The sequence below is a fragment of the Myotis yumanensis genome, unplaced genomic scaffold, assembly GCF_028538775.1.
Source record: "Myotis yumanensis isolate MYYU_CA2020_CCGP unplaced genomic scaffold, mMyoYum1.0.hap1 SCAF_10, whole genome shotgun sequence".
NCBI classification, from domain to species: domain Eukaryota; kingdom Metazoa; phylum Chordata; class Mammalia; order Chiroptera; family Vespertilionidae; genus Myotis; species Myotis yumanensis.
In genome coordinates, this window is record NW_027223761.1 from 69,411,562 (window position 1) to 69,420,473 (window position 8,912).

Below are 8,912 nucleotides of genomic sequence, written 5' to 3' on the forward strand. Positions count from 1 at the left end.
TTTATTCCATCCCATATCTAGGATCCAAAGAGTATTCACGTCTTTCATCCAACATAGAATTCTGTTTCCTTTCACTGATTTTGAAGCAATTACTTTAATATCCTTAGAGCTTACCTTGATTTCATCATTATTCTTATAGTCTGAAGGAAGCTGTACACATTTTTGTGACATAACCCAAAAAGAGTAAAATAGAATCTAAAAGAGTAAAATCAGGACATTTGGTTTCAGGCAAAATAACTGAGTTATGTTTTAAGGGGAATTATTTGGGTCAAATGATATTTAATTTAAACTGCATCCTCCCTATTCTCTTTTAATTAATTCATTTTAGCCTGCCCTGACATGGTCAGACTTATTTAGAATCCCTTGTTCACAGAGATCAAATTGCTTTTCTAAAGTACATTTGGTTTCTAAAACTTGGCATCTCTGAGCTTCTGGTGTCAATACAAAGAGCACATACATATTCCAACAAACCCTGGATTGTTGATAGTGAAAGGCATCGGTCCCTGGCCTTTGAGAGGAAGGGCACAGCACATTTCTTCATAGGGGGAAGTGATGGAGCTATTATTACTTTCAAGACATCCCTGATTTGTCCATTCAGAAAAGCACAAGTCAGGCTCTGTGGCCATTCAAAAGAGGAGGCTGTGAAAATGGGTCCCCTGGTGACACTTTGACTGCCAGCCTTTCCTTCACATCTACCCTGCAGCAGAGGGTTCCCAGACCAGGGTTTGTTAACCTTGACCTCCCCTATCACCATGGAAACGCAACACGGCCAAGGGAACTTCCTCTGTGATTATCATTCACTATAAAGAAATAGAATAGAAAATAGAACTGGAAAAACATCTTGCCATTTGGCCTTTTTCTTTAGATCAAAGAATCTCCCAGCGAGTTCGTTGGAAGTTTGGTGTGGCAGTTGTCAGACTTACACTCTGTGGCGTATTCATGTTTGAGGCATTGAGGCTCACCTGCAGTATAGTATTAAATTACTTGGAATAATAATGATATCCTTAATACCATGCACTCCCTAAAACTGTGGGCAAAGTATACAGCATGCATGTGCATGTAACTTAAAAGGGGTCCATAGCTTTCCTCCTAAATTCTGGCATCCAGAAAAGATGAAGCATTGACTTGGTCCCATACCATCATTTAACAGATCAGGAAATGAAGCCCAAAGAGATTACATTCTGCTTTCACTTCCTTTCTTCCTTCTGCTCCTTTTTCTTCTTCTCTTACTCCTACCTATCTCTCTTCCTCCTTTGTCTTCCTAAACTGACAAAGCTGTATATTTTTTGAAATTTGTGTTGGTGAGTTAATGTTAAATAAGAGTGGAAGAGTTCCTCATGAGAGGCACAGTGGACAAAGAATGGGAACGTAGTTGGAAGACCTATACTCACAGTGAAGATTACCAAAAAGTAGGCAAATTCTTTCAAAAACACTGGATTTTGGTCATCAATTAATGCAGGGGCCCTGGCAACCCAGCAGTCAGGACCTGGTGTGTTCTTAATATGTGTTTCCCATTGTACTTGTTGCTTTGGCAATTGTCTTCCCTTCTATCTTCAGGAATGGAGCAGATCAGCAGTACCCTCAAACTTACTAGGGAAATAATGAGACAGGAGACTTGAAAATTCTAGGAGTTCCTCCCTGAGTTAGATTCTTCCTCCAGAAGAATAGAAAAGATGTACTTTATTATCTTAACTAGAGGCCTGGTGCACAAAATTTGTCCACTGGAGGGAGGTGCCTAAACTGGCAGTCGGACATCCCTCTTGAAATCTGCTGGTTCCTAACCACTCGCCTGCCTGCCTGCCTAATCGCCCCTAACTACCTCTGCTTTCTGGCCTGATTGCTCCCTAACTGCTTCCCTGATGGCCTGATCTCTCCTAACTGCCTCTGCCTCAGCCCCTGCTACCGTGGCTTTGTCCGGAAGGAAGTCGGATGTCCAGAAGATGTCTAATTAGCATATTACCCTTTTATTAGTATAGAAGAGGTGAATCCAGTGTACTTTCATTTGTGATGTTTTATTATGTGCTGCTATTTGTTCTAAACCTTTAAGTCCCGAGGCACACTAGCATAGAAAATGTACTCCTTGGGCTTTGGGGTCAGAACCAGTAAGACTGAGTAGTGGATCTGGCCAAGTCTCAGAGCCTCTTTAGTTCTCGCTTTCCTCTTGTGCAAAATGGCAAGCACAATAATGCCTACTTCCAGGGACATACAAGAATTAGATAAATTAAAGTATATATGTGTCAGATATGGGATCTAGCACACAGTAATGGGTCATTATTGCCTCTCCCCCGGCTCCTGGCTCTGTACCAACAACACAACTGGTTCAGAGTATAGAAAGTTTTGGAGGAAATGTTTTGTGCTATTTATTCTACACTTAAGAATAAAAAAGAAATATTCAAGCCTCATTTACTCTTTGTTTTTTTGTGGAGCTTTTTAGGTGAATATGACTGAGCAGGTCTGGCAAAAAAAAAAAAAATTTGGTGTCACTCCATTTACAGTTAAAAAGCACTTTATGACTTCAGGGAACATTTTAAGGAAGAATTTCCCAACATTTTCTGACTTAACAACACTTTTATGATATAATCTTGCCACACCCCCTTTGGAATTTTAACAATTATTTTTACATCACTTGTATTTAAATGTTATTTTAAATTAAACATAGGCATATTTTAGATATATGTTACAAATTCTTAAGCTAGATACTGAGCATATGGGTATTCATTATATTATTATCTACTTTTTGTATTCCTGACATTTCATCATAAGACAGAAAATATTATGCCAATATTTTATTTTTAATAATTTAATTAATTGAATAATTATTGTATTGTATTATATTGTTTAAAATTTTTTAATTGATATTTTAGAGAGAGAGAGTGGAAGGGGGAGGGGAGGGGAGAGAGAGAGAGAGAGAAATATCTATTTGTTCTTCCACCTACTTATGCATTCATTGGTTGATTCTTATATATACCCTGACGGGGGATCTAACCACAATCTTGGCATATGAGGTTGATGCTCTAACCAATTGAGCTACCCTGCCAGGCCTAGTCTAATAATTATTTTAATAAAGAAAATTTTTAATAATATTTTTATTTATCAAGTGATATACATTTTGATTTATTTTAACTTAATTCTATATAAAAAAGAATGTTACAAACAAATAATTTTTGTGTGTGTTTATATCCATGGCAGATATTGGTGTAGTTTTCATTTCTTGTGATGTATTGTCTGATTTTGCAAAGAAATTTGAACATGACTTTACATCATATTTGACTTTGGGCCAAACATATTTTAAAATGAATTGGAGTCAACTGTAAGTTCTAGAATCAACAATTGCTTTCATAACATAATGTTTGAAAGTTCTCTTTTGAACTTAAAAAAATAAACCGATAGTTTTTAGATAAATATAATTTTCAATTTTGTTTCTAAATTGTAAGATGAGGCTTTGATTTGCAAACACTTCTCCATAAAAAACCCACTGGAGCTGGTAGTCTTTTTCTCAATAGATGGAAAGTCACACTGTGTATAATCACGGCTGTATTTTACATTTTAAACACCACTAAACTACATCCTGATGAGTGATATGAGAACCTTGAATACTACCTATGGATCTAGTGGGAGTATCTTGAGACAGAATTATTGTCATTTTTATTCTTCCATTTAACTTTCTGTATTTCAATAGCAGTTTTCCTTCAAATTAAAAATGTATGACTAAGAGTAAAAGCAATATAAAATGATATATGGATAACAAATATTGTGGCAGCTACAGGGGTTTGGTGAGATAAATGTCTGAGTGATTGAGTCATGAAGACCCTTGTCTGATGTCCTCCAAGTCCTGGGCATTCACAGACCTAGACAAAGGAACCAGCAGTGACATGAGCCCCCATCCTCCCCATTTTAAACACCTTCACTAATCCTTACTAGTAATGTTCTTTCCCAACTGGGAAAGTTGTTGTGTAGTGATAACCTGAGCAACAAAACAACAAACAAATTAGTTCTATTGCATGATCACCATTTGATTAGAACACTTGGAACCAATACCATTTTTTCCAGTAAAGAAAAGAATAAAAGTCTTCATACACTTAACCTCTATGGCTTATCAAACTATAACCAAGTCAACGATTTGGGTCATAAAATAAGGGGGTTCCAGGAGTTTTAAAAAGTTAGAAATAATTTTCCTCATTCAAGCAGCTGCTATTATAATGGATAATTCACGGAAGTTGTTTCAATAATCTCTATTTTTCTCAAACCTCACACCCACCAGATTTACTCTCACCTTGAACCTGCTAAGAAAACCAGAGCCAGAAAACTTGAGCTCCCATCTCCAGTCACTCTGAAAATATATTCCCTCATTCCACGTACATTCCAAAACCCTCCCAGCCTGGGCTGCCTCCTGGAACAATAGCCGTGCCCTGAGCCTTGATCTCCTCTCTTGCCTCACTATTGATTCCCACTCTCTTCTGTCCTTAAATTTCTCCATCTCTTCTGAGTTTCATTTTAAACCTATGACGAGCTGGTTGTCATTTATCCCTCCCAAAATTGTCTCCACTTTGTTTCGTTCTCAAAATATTAGCTTGGCTCTTTCCCTTTATTGTCAAACTTATTGAGTCCCCAGTCATGCACCTTCCACATCCTCTCTGTCCATTCCTCCCTGACCATTGCAATTTAATTTCTACCTCCAACACTACCTTGGAGCCACCAACAATTTTTGAAGGACACTGTCATCTATGGCCTCTTCCACATCACCCTTCCTTGTCATCCTCTCCATGATGCTGTCTAATAGTCATTCCCTCTACTGTCTCTCCTGTTTTTCCCCCCTCTTCTTTCACTTACTATTTTTTTTTTTTTACCATAGCTCACTCATTGTTTTTATTGACCATTACATCAACCACAAAGTGTCCATTTGAAGTCTTCCAAGAATATATTTGTTAGTTCCATTAAGCACAGCACATGTCAAAGTAACAGGGCTCACATCCCCTTTCTGTTGTCTCTAAGTCCCCTCAGAATTCTGTTTCTTGTCCGCATAATATTTCTTTTTTTTAAATTTTATTTTATTGTTTAAAGTATCACAGATAGTAGTACATATGTCTCCTTCCCTGCCCCCCGTTGACCTTCCCCCAGCCTCCCCTACCCCCCGGCACATGCCCTCACTCCACCCCACCCCCCAGTGTCTTGTGTCCTTTGGTTATGCTTATATGCATGCAGACAAGTCCTTCAGTTGATCTCTTACCTTCCCCTCCCAACACTCCTCAGCCTTCTCTTTATTTTCACACCTTCTGAATGTAGATCTTCAACTACATTTTCTCTTTGGTTCTCTGATTCTCTTCTCATCTCTCCTTAAGTTTCTTCTCTCTCTCTCTCTCTCTCTCTCTCTCTCTCTCTCTCTCTCTTTCAATTATATCTCTGCTCATTCAGTTATTTCATCCACGTCATTACTATTGTCAAGTACAAGTTCTAGGCTGATAACTTCAAAATTAAGTTCTCTTCATGACCGACCTTCATCACAGGCTCAACACATTCATGCCAGCCTTGCCTACCTTTCTCCTATCCCTGGGTCTGAATCTTCAGTGTCAGTTTTGACCTTTTGCTGATCACTTCCACATCCCAGTCCATTTCTAAAGTCTTCTGATTCAAACTCTGGAAACCTCTTCCCATTTCTCCTTCTTCTATTCAAACCCTCTTCTGCCCACTGCCATCAGTGGAGATCAAGACCTTATTTCCTTCTCCCTAACAGAAAATTCATTCATCAACTTGTTACTCTACAGTGCTGCTTCAACCTAACCTTCTGGCATTATCTACATATTACTCTCACAAAAACACCTACTCTAAATTTTTAAAAAATCTGGTTTAATCTTTATGAAATCCTCCCTTGCTTTTCATCTTTACATGTTTGCCAATCCCTACCCGGCGTCCCCTTTCCTCCTCCTCTAAGTCTTACCCATATTAAATGCTAATTCCACCTTGAAGCTTTTTCTAATTTCCACCATTGAAATTCCAGCACTTCCTTCATTAAATATCTCCTTACTTTGTTCTTACCTCACTCACTTGTGTTCTGCCTCATAGAGGAATCAAAGGGATCACTTGCACAAATATTTCAGGATAATTCTGCTTTCAGTTATTCTGTCCTTGGGATCCTTTGACCTATATATGATACATCAGCACCCAAACAACGTCCTCCAGGTTGTGTTTTGTGATTGACATCTGTTGAGGATCCTCCACAAATACACCTTTCTTACTGGTAATAACACTTCTCTCTAACCTGAGGAACCATCTCTACCCTACTTTTTGCATTCTTTGAGGTTGTTAAAGTGTCTTTCCCAGCCAAGAAGGGGCACATTAGAACGTTTATCCCAGTATAACTTGAATCTTATTCGAAGTAACACGAGGAAAACAAAAGATTACATATTATTTAGCCCATTAGTGTCTCCTGAAGAGACTGAATTTAGTTCCTTCTGCAGAAGTCCTTAGTGCGAACTAAGTTCCTATTCTTTCCAAAGTTTTTTCTTTGATTCTGAGCTGGCCAATCTTTACCAATACATTCCTTTTTTGTTTAATTTATCCAGAATTTTGTCTGTCACTTGAAACCCAAGAAGTATGACCAATACTCTATTGTACCTCAAGTGCCAAAAATTCCATTATAGCATGCATCTAAATTGGGGTCACTCAATTCTTTCTGTTACTGGACTTATGTCCCTCCTATTCTAGAGTTTTGGCATTGGAAGATATTTTACTCATCTTGTTATCTCCAGTTGCAACTAGGTCAATCTTGGTGTGGGGTAAACATTCCTTAAGTGTTAGGAATTTAATGGACTTGAATGACTTTCCACTCAGAGACAGATCAGACAATAATTGTGGGGGAGGCAAGAGTTACAAATTAGAGTCAGTGGTGACCTGAAACTGGGATAGAGGCTTATGCTGCAGCCATCAGGCATAAGAATCAGCAGGTACACTCGGGAACCTGGCAGGCACCTGCCACTAGACCCACTCCCACTGGAACAGGACACAGGCCAGGGAATCTGATGCAGTTGCAATGCTAACAGAGGTAGCTCTGTCTGTCTCACAAGTACTGTTTCTAAGGGACATGAGTGTGACTGTTCACTGATCAGGCAGTAGTGAAGCTGAAGGAATGGGCCGTCTCAGCTGGCAGGTGGGGCGCACTGATCAGAGGTCAGAGATTGCTCAGAAGCCCAGTAGTTGATGAGTAAAAGTATGATTCAGGGACTGATACTAAGGCATTGGGAAGGAGGTTGGTAAAAGCAAGACAAGGGTTGAAATTAAAGAGGAATGAAAAGCCAAATGTACTAGTAGCAAGATTACACTGCTGAGCAAAGGGATGCTGGTCAACCAGAGAGGTTCACTAAAAAAGCAATTTTGCCTGCAGTGTGACTTAATCTTGGAAGTATGGGTGGGGCTGGACCTGCAGGGCAAGAAAAGAGGGAGCTCTTTCACCAGGGATCCACCAAGATGGGCCCAAGTTCACACTAAGACCATAAGGAAGATGGCCTCAGTCATCATCAAGAAGTACTACGTGCACCTGGGCAATGACTTCCACACCAAGTGTGTGTATGAGGAGATCACCATTATCTCCAGCAACAAGTTCTGCACCAAGATAGTGGGCTATAGCACGTCTGAGGAAGGGGATTCAGAGAGGCCTTGTGAGAGGTATATCCATCAAACTGCAGGAAGAGGAGAGAGGAGAGAGGAGAGAGGAGAGAGGAGAGAGGAGAGAGGAGAGAGGAGAGAGGAGAGAGGATTTATGTTCCTAAGGTCTCAGCCCTGGATCAGATCTCTGAAATTTAACCTAACACTCAGGTAATGCTGAAGCTCTTGGACTTTGGTGGTCGGTCCAACCTGCAGGTCACTCAGCCTACAGCTGGGATGCATTTCAAAAGACCATATGGAGCTATTTGAATCTTTCTGCTGTGCTGCAATATTTCAATAAACCATAGGCCAGAAAAAAAAGGGGGAAGGAGACAGAAGCTGGGATCAAGACTGGGTCACATGGAAGCTTCTGTACAGTAGTAGTCTTGCTTCCTGAAGCCAATTGTTCGAACGGATCTGTGAATAACATTGTGAACTTATTCTGTATTTTAAGATGTTTAGTGAGGACATTGTAGACTAATATCAATTGCTACTGCAGTAAAAATCTGCTGAGAATAAAAGATTTCTAAGACCCACATAAATGACACATATACAAGCTTCATAAACTACTTTTTTATTTTATATGTTTTGAAGCTATGTTGTTAGGTACAGACCAGTTTATAATTACTGTATCTGCCTGGTATATTGTTCCTTTTATCAATAGGTCATGACCTTCCTTCATCTCATAATTATTTTTGCCTTTGAATTTTTTTTTTATCTAGTTGCTATGGCACTTTTGCTTCATGGCTCTTTGGTGTAATTTATTCTGTTGCTATACTTTCAACTGGTCTGTATACTTATATTTTAAACTAAAGGCCCAGTGCACATGTGGTTTTAGAGCTGGGTTCTCTATTTTGTCCATTGTTCTGTGTATCTGTTTCTCTGCCAATACCATGCTGTTTTGATTATCATAGCTCTGTAGTATATTTTGAAGTCAGGTAGGCAATACCTCTGGCATTGTTCTTTTTTTTTCTTCAGGATTGCTTTGTCTATTCTGGGTCTTTTGTGGTTCCATATAAATCTGATGATTTCTCATTCTATTTTTTTAAAAAATTACATTGGGATTTTGATGGGGATTGCATTAAATCTGTATATTGCTTTGGGTAAAATGGCCATTTTAATTATGTTGATTCTTCCAATCCACGAACACGGGATATTTTCCCATTTTCGACAAAAGAGCCAGAAATTCACATTGGAGTAAAGATAGTCTCTTCAATAAATGGTGCTGGGAAAACTGGAAAGTCACATGCAAACAAATGAAACTGGATTGCAAT

The 8,912-nt window shown here is 39.0% G+C and overlaps 1 pseudogene; it reads left to right on the forward strand.

Moving 5' to 3' along the window:
- Nucleotides 1-7,330: 7,330 nt before the first annotated feature.
- Nucleotides 7,331-7,908, forward strand: LOC139018502 (small ribosomal subunit protein eS17-like; annotated as a pseudogene).
- Nucleotides 7,909-8,912: the final 1,004 nt, after the last annotated feature.